This window comes from Engystomops pustulosus, chromosome 1 (genome assembly GCF_040894005.1).
Source record: "Engystomops pustulosus chromosome 1, aEngPut4.maternal, whole genome shotgun sequence".
Lineage (NCBI taxonomy): Eukaryota > Metazoa > Chordata > Amphibia > Anura > Leptodactylidae > Engystomops > Engystomops pustulosus.
In genome coordinates, this window is record NC_092411.1 from 182,667,139 (window position 1) to 182,679,452 (window position 12,314).

At 36.1% G+C, this 12,314-nt stretch overlaps 1 protein-coding gene and 1 long non-coding RNA gene across 2 annotated transcripts in view; one reads left to right on the plus strand and one right to left on the minus strand.

Annotated features, from left to right (window-relative positions):
* The window catches only part of ANTXR2 (ANTXR cell adhesion molecule 2), a 145,352-nt gene that overhangs the window by 325 nt on the left and 132,713 nt on the right, over positions 1 to 12,314 (minus strand). The gene's annotated exons all lie outside the window — the stretch shown is intronic.
* LOC140098768 (uncharacterized) lies at positions 2,907 to 7,904 on the plus strand. The gene is made up of 3 exons (XR_011850083.1): positions 2,907 to 2,958; positions 3,071 to 3,124; positions 7,850 to 7,904. It is a non-coding gene; the product is annotated as an uncharacterized lncRNA (long non-coding RNA).

Below are 12,314 nucleotides of genomic sequence, written 5' to 3' on the forward strand. Positions count from 1 at the left end.
CAAGTAATGTGTAAGTTTTTTTGTCAATTCCTTCAAAACGCTCTAACTTTTATTTTGGGAATTTATTAACCCTTCCTACTTGCAGTAGATTTTAAAATAACACAATTTGGCACATTTTTTCTGCCTTCATCATTGAACCTAAATAACACAATATTTTTTTTTCTTTGGGTCAATACGCATACAGCAAAACCAGAATGATAGGGTTTCTTAAAATGCTATTTGAAATACTGTGGAAATGAACCTTTTTGCAAAGTCACCTTCGAAGTGTCAAAACGTTTGAAATTTTTTGTCAATGTGGCTTTGCAAAATGACCTGTAGATTTTATTTGTACACACTAGAGGCTCATACATTTATTTGATTGTAATAAATATGATTTTTGTTTGATGGATGATTTTAAAAAATATCAATTTGGGCATTGGTTTTCCTATATTTTTTTTTTTTTAGTTTTTTTGTCATATGAAATAATTATAATAATTTTGTAGCCTGGTTTACTACAGTTGTGGAGGTACAAAATGTGTGTGGGTGATTTTTTGTGTGTTTGATTTTTATTTTTTTGCAACCTTTTTTATAGACTTTATTTTTTTATATACAACTTTATTTTATAATTTTTTTTATATAACTTGGCCACACAAGGTGACACCAACATGAGATTTTTTGATCCCTTATATAATCCACTGCACCACATGTATACATACACCTATTAGTCCAGGCCAGAGACTTAACAAAGGCAGCCATGGGGACCTTCCCAGGATTCTGGACTGTGGTTAAAACCCAATAGCACCCTACGATTGCAGCTGGAGGGTGCCGATGGACGGCAGAAGGAGTTGCACCCACTTAGACACCATGTTTGACCATGGTCTCTAAGAGGTTAAACAGAGCCCAGCGCCCGCAGGGCTTAGTATCCTGCGCACGTCAGAAAAAGTATCCTTAATGACCGCCATAGAATTCTGATATGGCAGTTATTAAGTTAAATTTACTCTAAAGTCACCATGAAGACTTTTACTCTAAATTCAGTCAGATTTATCAGATTTAAGTGTCAATAACAAGAAAACATCAAAAATTATTTCAATAAAAAAACTATACAACCAACTTTCATAATGTCGATGGACATTTGTATAAAACATATTTAGTTAATTGTGGCACAATCAAGCACGATACCATGTTATTTCAAGTTCTCCTTATGTAACCATTAGATAAATCAAATGTATATTAGTCACAAATGGTAGGTCAATACAAAATCAAATTATAATTTATAATCTTTTAGCATAACAAATGTGCCAGTCTCCAGGATAGGCTATGTAATAACATTCAAATCCTTAATAGTTGTCAGAATTGTTTACTATATGAAATATTGACTTTGAAATAAGACTTATTGTGGAATACAAACTCAAGAGCAGCATCTTTTCAGTTTCAAAGACTAAACATAAATGTATGTTCAACTATTTTAGTGGTTATTATTCATAGACTTTAAACTCTCCTTGTCAAGACAATGATTTGCACACAGTTTAAAGATTATATTTTACATCAACAAAATGCAGATAAGCAGTTTTTGGTTTAGTAGTTATGAGTTTCTTCTGACAACTTAGATGGCCGAGAACAACAACAGAATACGGCTTAGTTCACACCAGCATTGGGGATTTCCGTTACACTGTCAATTTTAGGAAACTAAAAGCAGAATAAAAAGTCTCCCATGAATATAATCTTAGCCAAAAATAAAGGCCTGTTAAAACGTGATCTTGCCTGGCGATGCAACGGGCTGCCACACCTCTGCCTACTGAAGCGTGTCAGTATTACATGACGCCATTCAGTTTAATGTCTGCCCTCTTTGTCTATTAGACATAAATAAAATTTGCATTCAGTTTGAACTGAGAGACAAAAACATTTCATGTATGTTCCTGATGTACAAATAAAACATAGGCTTTTAATATCTACGTGTTTTTTTATAAAGGCTATCAACGAGGTATCATTATAAATATCACTACATCACTATACGCTTACTACATTCTTTATACTGTAGTGTTAACAACACATCAGCGCGTGGTTACACATCCGTTCCAGGTTAAGTGTTCATGCCTTGGCCATGCTGAAACATTTGGAGCCTGACATCAGCTATCTACTCTCACTCACCAATGCAAGTTAAAAAGCATAAAAAAATGAGTGTCATATTCCCCGGCTGCAGGGCATTAAAATTCTACTGGCATTAACATTCCTGGGCTCCTTTACTGGCTTAGGATGTATTTCAGTGCTGTAACTCTTAAAATATTACACTCACCTCGTAAATATTCCTTGACAAGCTGAGCATACAGTGAAAGATCCCTCTTTATGCTATGAATACATAAAGTTGTTTGGAAACACTCCACTACAGCAGAAACTGGATGTACAGAATATACCTCTTGTATAGAATTCTCTACCATATCACATGAGATTTTATGTATGGACTTTGACAACAGTCATTTTTAGCTGGGCTAATAAGTTATATTGATTAACTGACTCTTCAAAAGTTTAATGCATATGTATGTTTGTTTCATATGTATTATCATTACTCATGTTGCATAATGGGTTAAAGGGGACCTGTCAGAGCACTAACCCCCCCAAGCCCACAAACATTACCTTCTTCTGTAATATATATATATATATATATATATATATATATATATATATATGTGTCCTGGAGGTCTTTTTAACATATTTCTAGGTTGCAGGATGAATGAAAAATCATGTTTTATTCTTTTGTAGGATGCAGTCAGGTAACTCCAATTCCTGCAGTCAGTCTACCCCGCCCAATCCATGCATCTGGCCCAGCCCTGACTCCTAGATCTCCAGGTAGCCAGAGAATGACATCACAATTAGAAGGCAGGGCTGTGACACCAGAATCATGTAGTGGGCAGGGCAAACTGACTTCAGGAGGTGGGGCTACCTAACTGCATCATACAAATACATTTTCAGTTATCCTAAAATGTAATTGTAAATTATGCTCAATACATTTTTTAGAACAAAAATTGTATGAAACTTATTAAAAAAAATACATGTTTTCCCTTCAATGAGACTATTTTCCTGTTTACTTTTTCAGACTCTTTCAGAACCTAACAATTTATCTTCTATGAACATTAAAGACTAGAGAAGGGTAAGTAAGATGTATGCTGTGAGAGGGGATGATGAACTGCAAGGTAGTAACTACAGTTGAGTAGTACAATTCATTTATTAAGCATCTAGAAAAAAATAAAAAGTTTTATGAATGGTGGGAAGGGATTTATATTCATGAGCTTTCCTAACAGTGCTCAAAAAGTCAAATTGCAACATCTATTTCCAACTGCACAACAACTACTAGTTAAATCAATTCATGGATAAGGAAGGACTGTGGTTCATTTTTGTAAAGAAAGATTCCCTTTGTGTGCATTTTAATCATTCATACTTTCTCCAGTAATTCATTACAATGAAGAATTCGTTTCTGATGTAGTCCTTGCAGATCTTCACTTTATTAAAACACCATCATATGCAGGGTACATGTGGTTTCACAAGTAGAACAAAATGAGAAAATCACTGCATTTCTAAAACATTTTCCAAGGATTTAGAAGTATGTAAAAGTTGTAAAAGCACTACAAAATCTTTTTTTCCCCTTATTTTGTTGTTTTAAATATATTTTCTATGTAATGCCTTTGTTCCCAATTATTTTTTCCAAAGCATCATCTAGTAAAAAAAAATGTCTGAAATGTAACAAATATGTAGAAGACTTTCAAAGATGAACACATTTTATATGCCTTAATTAAATTCCCACAAAAAAATAGTATGTGTGTGAAGGAAGCCTAAGGGCTTATTCCCACATCTGTTCTTCATGGACAGCACAGATCCTTCTGATACCAAGGTCATGTAGTTTTATATGGCATCTGTGTTTGCGATTTTCATCGGCCCACTAACTTAAATGAAAGTCTGTGGTCCACAAAACAGGCTAAAAATAGAGCATTTCACCATGTTTTTCCAATGGACATCTTACAAGAGACATAACAGAAAAAACGCAAAAAGTCAACCATCATTAGGCCAGCTCCTTCAGACAGTTCTAAGATTGGTGTTTGGTGCTCCACTGCCCGTCAGACAATTAAATTGTCTTTAACCCTTAATAAACCTGTTTACATGTTGTTCTACAGTGTTTTTGCTACTTCTAGTCAAAATGCGCATACAGGGAGAGATTTATCTTGCAAAAGGCAGTTCTGTCTGTTACAGACAAGTTCATCAGCTGAGACTGGGTGAGCTATGTAAAATTTTTAACACTTTTTAAAAATCTGGAAACTAATCTCCTACTTAATGTAGAGCACAAAAAGTCACAAAAATATTAGCAAATCCCCCACTGCTCAAACATTTTCAACATTTAGGTTCTAACACAATAAACCAAATTATAAGCTAGATCTATCCCAAAGTCTCTGAAAAAGAGATTTTGCTACTTTTTAGAAGTCTCAGTGCATTGATCTGGCCTTGCACTAGCCAACAGATTGATAAAACTGTTGGTTAGTGATTTTATGTTCTGGAGAAAAGACTTGCTTTTTGAGATTTTTGTAAATTTTGTAAATTTTTAAGCCAAGAAGCCGAGCAAAACCAATGATGACTAAACCCAAGTTAGCACATATCTAAAGGTGAGAGTCAAAGTATGAAGCACCTGCTGCAGACACATTTAATGTCTTGTAAGCATTTTTCTGTTGCTACAACTTTAAGAAGCCATTTTCACAAAATTTTGCAAGAGAAGCAAAGTAATTACATTTTAACATGAGAACAGGGAACATTTCCACACTTTTTATTATGCAATATAAAACATAAATATACTTGTAAAGAAAGGAATATATCTTACTCGGCCACATGCTCTATGTAACAACCCTCTAGATGCCACTGTGATGCAGCTGTCTGCTTCATCAACAAAGCCTTCACAGTGTAATCTGATAGATGGATCCTTCACAGTCATAATGAATTCACTGTTAATGACACTGACCACTGGGTCCTCTAAAGTATCTCCATGCCAAACTCTATTTCTTACCATAATCCCTTCAGTTCCAAAGAGGAATGCAACTCATTATAAGGCTGAGGGATGTAACCCTCTCTGATTATGAGTTTAGCCCATGTCCTGACTAGCTACTTACACAAAATGTTATTATCAACCTCTTATACACCCAAAGCTATCACAAATACTGTGCAACATCACCTAATAATAATAATTATAATAATAACAATCACTTAGACTGTCTAACCATTATTCATTATTATAATAATAACTACACTTTTTATACATTATAATAATTGATATTAAAATTATGTTATATAGTATGTGTGAAGAGAAGATTTCCACAAACTTGCAACTATGCAAAGACGAGCGCAGGAACTGTACATTAGAAAGGTTCTGTTACAGAAAGGGATGGTGTCAACACCATCCAATCCTAGTCGAATACCAATACCATGGCCCTCAGAAATGTAGGGGCTTGTTATGTCCTAAATAAACAGGGGGCTGCCAGGCTATATACTTCCGTAGAACCGATATAAATAAACATTAAAAATCATAAACATGTTAGGTATCGCCACGTCCCAAAATGTCCGTTCTATTGAAATATAATAACAGTTATTCCCGGCGTTTGACCCTGTAACGGAAAATAGTTCCCAAAGTCGAAAATGCCACTTTTTTGCCATTTTGAAAAATATAAAAAATTCTATAAAAATTGATCAAAAGGCTATACAGTCCTCAAAAAAATTGCAAAAAAATTACACCACTCACAGCTTCATTCACTGAAGTATGAAAAAGTTATTAGCACCAGAAGATGGCAAAATGAAGAATTGTTTTTTGTACAGGTTTTAATTTTTGTAAATGTATGAAAGCATTATAAAACCTATATAAATTTGGTATCTCTGTGATCGCACCCTCCCAAAGAATTAAGTAGACATGTCATGTATAGAATACGGTGCAAAAAATTCTATAATTCTATTGAAACATGGTTGAAAAGCAATGTCTGCTTTTCATTACAGGCGGTCCCCTACTTAAGAACACTCGACTTATATACGACCCATAGTTACAAACGGACCTCTGGATATTGGTAATTTCTTGTACTTTAGTCCTAGGCTACAATAAACAGCTGTAACAGTTATCAAATGTGTCTGTAATGAAGCTGTAGTCTTAATATTGATTCTTATGACAACCCAACATTTTTAAAATCCAATTGTCACAGAGACCAAAAAAGTTCTGGCTTGGATTACAATGATAAAATATACAGTTCCGACTTACATACAAACTCAACTTAAGAACAAACCTGCAGACCCTATCTTGTATGTAACCCGGGGACTGCCTGTAGTTCATTTTTATACAAATTTAATTTATTTTTTCTTTTGGCATCAAGTTATTTTTATGAATGCTGTGTGTTTTTCTTTCATTAAACAAGGGGTACCCAACAATTTTGTCCACATGTCTATGTTGTGTTTTACTCAGTGTAAGCCCTGCAATCTGAACAATATTAGTACATATATTTGAATAACCCCATATGATGTGCATTTTTAATGATGTTGTGCTCTAGTGATGTGACATCTGTACTTTATAGCAGTCTCATAACCAGGGTTGGTTTCAGTAGGTCCCTGGGAGATAGTCCTCAGTGGGCCCCTTTGCAGTGAAAGCACGTGGCCCAGAGACTTCCAGGGGCCCATTCAGGAGCTTTCAGCTCTCTCTGGGTCCCTAGGACACACACTTGTATGCAGAGACTAGAGCTGCCCTGCTCTGCTCTCTTTAGTAATGCATGTGTGCCAGCTTTCGACACACATATATTACTATTGACCTTTCAAAAACTGTGAGATTAGCACTGCTGAAGGGAAACCAAGCACATATGTGAGGTACTTGATATGTGTTTTCTTTGTGTGTGAGTATGTTTGCCCCTCTGGCAGCAGTAATTTGGAGGTAACCCACTGACATCTATGGTGTTTAGGTGCGCTCTATGCAAATAAGAGGTATAGATGAGCTATTGTCAATAGCGTTTCTAATGATGGTGTGTTTTATAATGCTATTATCTTCTATTGTAATCCTGTCTATGACATGAATTCATGACAAATAAAATAACTGTGGCAAGCGCCATTGTATTAAGACGCCAGTGAGCATTTTGCAGGATATAGTACTTTTTGTGGGTAAATCAATCTTTATTGAGAACATTGTATCATATCAAGACAGCAAAGTAACAAGGGAAGAATTCATGGAATTAATTCATTGGCTGTTGTGCTGCAAATGTGATACCAGCAGCTACCAGGATAAGAAGGGTCATTTATGGAAAATGCTTTTACTAAATATGAGAGATTGGGGTCAATGATTCTAATAGAAATGTAGTCACAAGAAATACAGCATGAGAGTTATATTTATATTTAAGTTGATTTTTTGTTCAATGATAAATGTAAATTCGTTTCCCCTGAAAATAAGACCTAGTGCCTCTTTAGCAGCAAAAATTAATGTAAGACACTGTCTTATTTTCGGGGAGGCAGGGTAGTATGACTAAACCATGTGACACGGAAGTAACATGCTAAAAACACCAAAGACGAGGTACAGAAAATAAAGGGACACACATCAGGAACACGGTAAAGGGATTTAGGGACTAAAACCTTGTCACACTGATATCTCCTTATCAGAGCCAAGATGACATGGCTGTCGAAATTGCGAAAATAGTACTTTTTATTAAATATACTGAATGCTATGTAAAAATAATCACAAATTCAAAACACTATGTTTATGTTATATATGTTGTATATATGTTGTATATATTGTTATAATATGCAAATTGTAATCCATTTCTCATTGGGTAAGGTTTACACAATTGCTTAGCTCCTAATTACATAGTTGTAAACACAGGAAATACCTGATGAAGATCCAAGTCCTGGACTGAAACATGTCACATCTTTCAATATTACATCTATATTACATGCATTGTCCATTCAATGAACCAGGTTAAAGTCTTTCTTATACATATAGGAAAGATACCCTGGTTACCATTTAATACACAAGGAGAGCGCTCCCACTGCTTTTTTGTCTTTATTACTTTTTATACACTTTTGGAGGTCGAGGTTCTAGTGTACTTCTACCCTCTTTTCAGCTTTAAGCTAGTGTTAACATCCAACACTTTATAAATTTTCTTTTCCTTGTACAAGGAAACTTGTACAACAAGAAAATTCTTGTGTTTATTTTAAATTCTAACTGTTAAAACTCCCATGCAGGCTAATGTATCATGCAGACAAGAAAACTAATTCTACAAGTAGTATAAAGTGGCAAAAATATGCTATTCTGTTCCATCCACCTAATCTACAGGCATATGAAGAAAGGGCTGATGTAAAGAAGCAACACTATAGGGTCAGACTACACAGAGTTGGTCTGCAGTCAATTAAAAAATGACAATACTTATGGAAACTACAATGTTACTACATTTTTTTCACATACATGTGCAAATAGATAGTAAGATTGTGTGTATAATTAATTATCCAAAGCAATTGAAAAGTAGAACAAGTTTATGAAGCCACTAAAATAAGTCCCAATGCAACCATTACAGCAAATGCATAGTAAATGATGTCAAGCTAATAAGCTTGTAAAAGGAGCAGTTAACAAGGTCTATTGTAAATATGTCTCTTGGGTCGAAGTTTTGATGAGAAAACATCCATAAAAGTACACTGCGAAAAATAAAATAATAATAGTAATATTTTTAATACACTTTATCATGCAAGGCTGATCACAATTTTTTTTCTATGAAGGATAGGATAAAGAACTTTATTATTTAAGCATTGTATTTTAGACTATTTACTTTCCTGCCAACGTACCGTACCCACGCACGGGAAAAAGATAGGGCATGCTCTTTCTTTTCCTGTGTGTTTGGCCGGCACCGTGCCTTACTATAGAGAGGGGAGAGGTGAGCAGCACTCATCCCTCGGCCTCTCCAGCACGTGGCTGTATGCTGGCCCAGGATCTGGCCAGGCCACATTCATGTGAAAGAGGCCTTAGTCTTAAACAACTGACCTCTGAGGACATGGGGAAAGTCAGAAATAATACTTTCTGCCTCAAAGTCATCCACCAAAACCCCAGTTAATTGTTAGTTTGTTAACTTAACATTATAATAAAATAAAGATAAAACACAATTCTGCTACATAAACAGAGATGGACAAACATTTGGAACACTTTGATAAAGTTCGGTAATAAAAAAATGGCTACAGATGTTTTGTATTTTTGTGTTTTTCTATAGCTCCTCTTTGTGTAGTTATTAGCAAACATTTGTAGAACATAAAGTCTCTCAGATACTGTCTTGCTATCTATGCTTTTTATTTTTTTTACTTATTTCAATGCACTTCCAGATAAATGCCAGTCATTTGGCCAGGGCTAACTCGCAGAAGGAGCAGCAAGCACAGATGGTACTAATGCATAAATGTAATCTAGCAAAAGGATGCCAGCGCCAGCATAGAAATGTTCCAAATAACTGCAGCGCACTTACAGGCATACAGCAATTGGCAAGGTTAAAGCTGAGATTTGTGAGAGCTTACCATTCCCAAGTCAACAATGGAAATTCTAAAACAAATGAGCATATTTTATTTATTTAGTCTCCCTCTTCACGTACAACACAGATATTCCATTTAAGCATTCTGCAGGTAAGCAATATGCTGTTGCCCATCACTTTCACACTAATTGGGGTAAATGGCTACTCAAGTGCTTAGCAGGTGGAAATCTTCTGCAGTATCTTTCAATTTTTTCTGAATACACAAGCCATAAGAATAGCATTTTAGTTAAAAATAACTGAGGCAATCAAAGTGATTAATGCTTATTAGTGAGGTCACTGAGAAAGTCAATATATGAAGAGCGATTTGGGTTTCACTCCTTGGAGGAAAAATTATTTTAACATATAACATGTATGCTGTACAGAACTCCAATAACAATAACACAAACAGGGGGGGGGATATTTTATCATAGGAACATTTGAAATCAGATTAGCCTGTGGGCCTGATGTATTACCAGGAGACTTTTCAAGCCACTTTTCTGGCATGTTTGTTTTTGGCTAGTCTGCCTTTTCTGTCTCACTTCTGTTGTTAAATTTTCTCAGCAATTTTTTTAACCAGCCAGATCACCAGAGATTATTTTTTAGCATAGTAGAAATGGAACCTTTCAGCAAAAAATGACCTTATAAACCATCACCAGCATTTGCTGAAAAACCTCACCTCGCCTTATACACGAGTCAATAAAAAAATAAACTTACATACTGACCTTCCAGCGCCACACCACTTTGATGCGGTGGTGTCGCAGATGATTACGTCATAGTGTATGCCGGCCAGCAGAGCACATGTATGCGTCTCTGCCAGCAATTACAATAGCGAGAAGAAAGGAGCCCCGCCAACCATCGGGACCGCCCGAAGGTGTGTATCTAAGTTTATTATTTTTATGTGCTCGGCAAACTGGGGGCTGGCTGGCTACTAAAGGGGGCTGGGTGGCTGTATACTAAAGGGGGCTGTTTGGATGTATACTAAAGGGGGCTGGCTGTATACTAAAGAGGGTTGGCTAGCTGTATACTAAAGGGGGCTGGCTAGCTGTATACTAAAGGGGGCTGGCTGGCTACTAAAGGGTGCTGGCTGTATACTAAAAGGGCCTGGCTGGCTGTATACTAAAGGGGGTGGCTGGCTATATAATAAATGGGGCTGGCTGTATACTAAAGGAGGCTGGCTGGCTGTATACTAAAGGGAGGTGGCTAGATATATACTAAAGGGGGCTGACTGTATACTAAAAGGGGCCTGCATGGCTGTATTCTAAAGGGGGCCAGCATGACTGTATACTAAAGCAGGCCTGCATGGCTGTATACTAAAGCAGGCCTGCATGGCTGTATACTAAAGGGGGCTGGCTGTATAATAAAGGAGGCTGGCTGTATACTAAAGGGAGCTGGCTGTATACTAAAGGATGCTGGCTGTATACTAAAGGGGGCTGGCTGTATGCTACAGGGGTCTGGCTGGCTGTAAACTGTAGGGGGTTGGCTGGCTGTATACTAAAGGGGGGTGGCTGGCTGTATACTAAAGTGGGAGGTGGCTGTATACAGGGAGGCTGTGACCAATGCATTTACCACCCTCGGCTTATACTCGAGTCAATAGGTTTTCCCAGTTTTTGGTGGTAAAATTAGGGGCCTCGACTTGTACACGGGTCGGCTTATACACGGGTTGGCTTATACTCAAGTATATACAGTAATAGAATTAGCAAACAAATGACTAAAAGTGAAAAACGCTGTCATATTTCATACTAAAGTTCTATAATTAGCAGTAGAAAATAATAAACCTTTACCATAATATGCTAAAATATGTAGAGCACCAATCAGTCACTCTTCCTTGGTGCATGTATATTTCTAACACCTATAACTTTCCAGATTTTTTAGAAAACTGATAAATCCTGGTATGATATGATTCTGAATATTTAATGTCATACCAGGATTCTGTTTCTAGGTGCCAAGGTTCAGACGATAAAGCCATGCAAAGCGTGCCCCCTTTCAGTTAAAAAGTCACAAAATATGAAAATTTCCCATGAAAGGTTGCACATGAAAAGTGTGTTATTCTATGCCTCTTTTTTGCATATTTTTATCCAACTTTTTAAAAGGTGATAAAGAGATAAATTATGCACAAACTTAAAAAACAATCTAAAATACACCTAAAAAGTGGTAAAGAAATTGAAGTTGGTGCTTAAGACCGACAATAAAAAATGCTCAATGGTCAGAAAGATCACAAAGATCAGCAAAACACTCGTAAAAAGTTCCATAGGAAGAAAACTATATCGGCCCTGTGTTCACTAAAAGATACCACAAAGTTCATAAATATTTGGTAAAGATGGCTGTCCGAAAAGGTTATTCCACTTTCTATATCAACTTTTTATGGAGAAAATCTCATTTTCAAAACCACATTAGGTTTGTGGTTCTGTGACTTTCAGAACTAAAGATAAGGGCAAAATCATAGTTAGGAATGGGCAGTTAAAGATCCAATTCCCACCTTTTACTTTATCTGCTAATTTCTCCAAGCCTGATGTGAATTAAAATATGAGACTATTTTCTGTAATCTGAATAATGGTTCTAGCTGCTATAGAATCCAAGATATATGTCTAAAGTGATACCCCCCTCCAGTGCCAGAGTCTGACTTATGTCAACAAAAAGATGACCTTTTTCTCCTCCTTCTCTCATGACTTTGGAAGAGATTTAGTATTATAGGTACATGCACAAGATTTCACTTAAAAGAGGGAATTCTAGAAAGGACATTTCATATCTAAGGTTAGGGTACCTTTATAGGGGTAAACCAGTAGTTTTATTGAGTAAAATCTA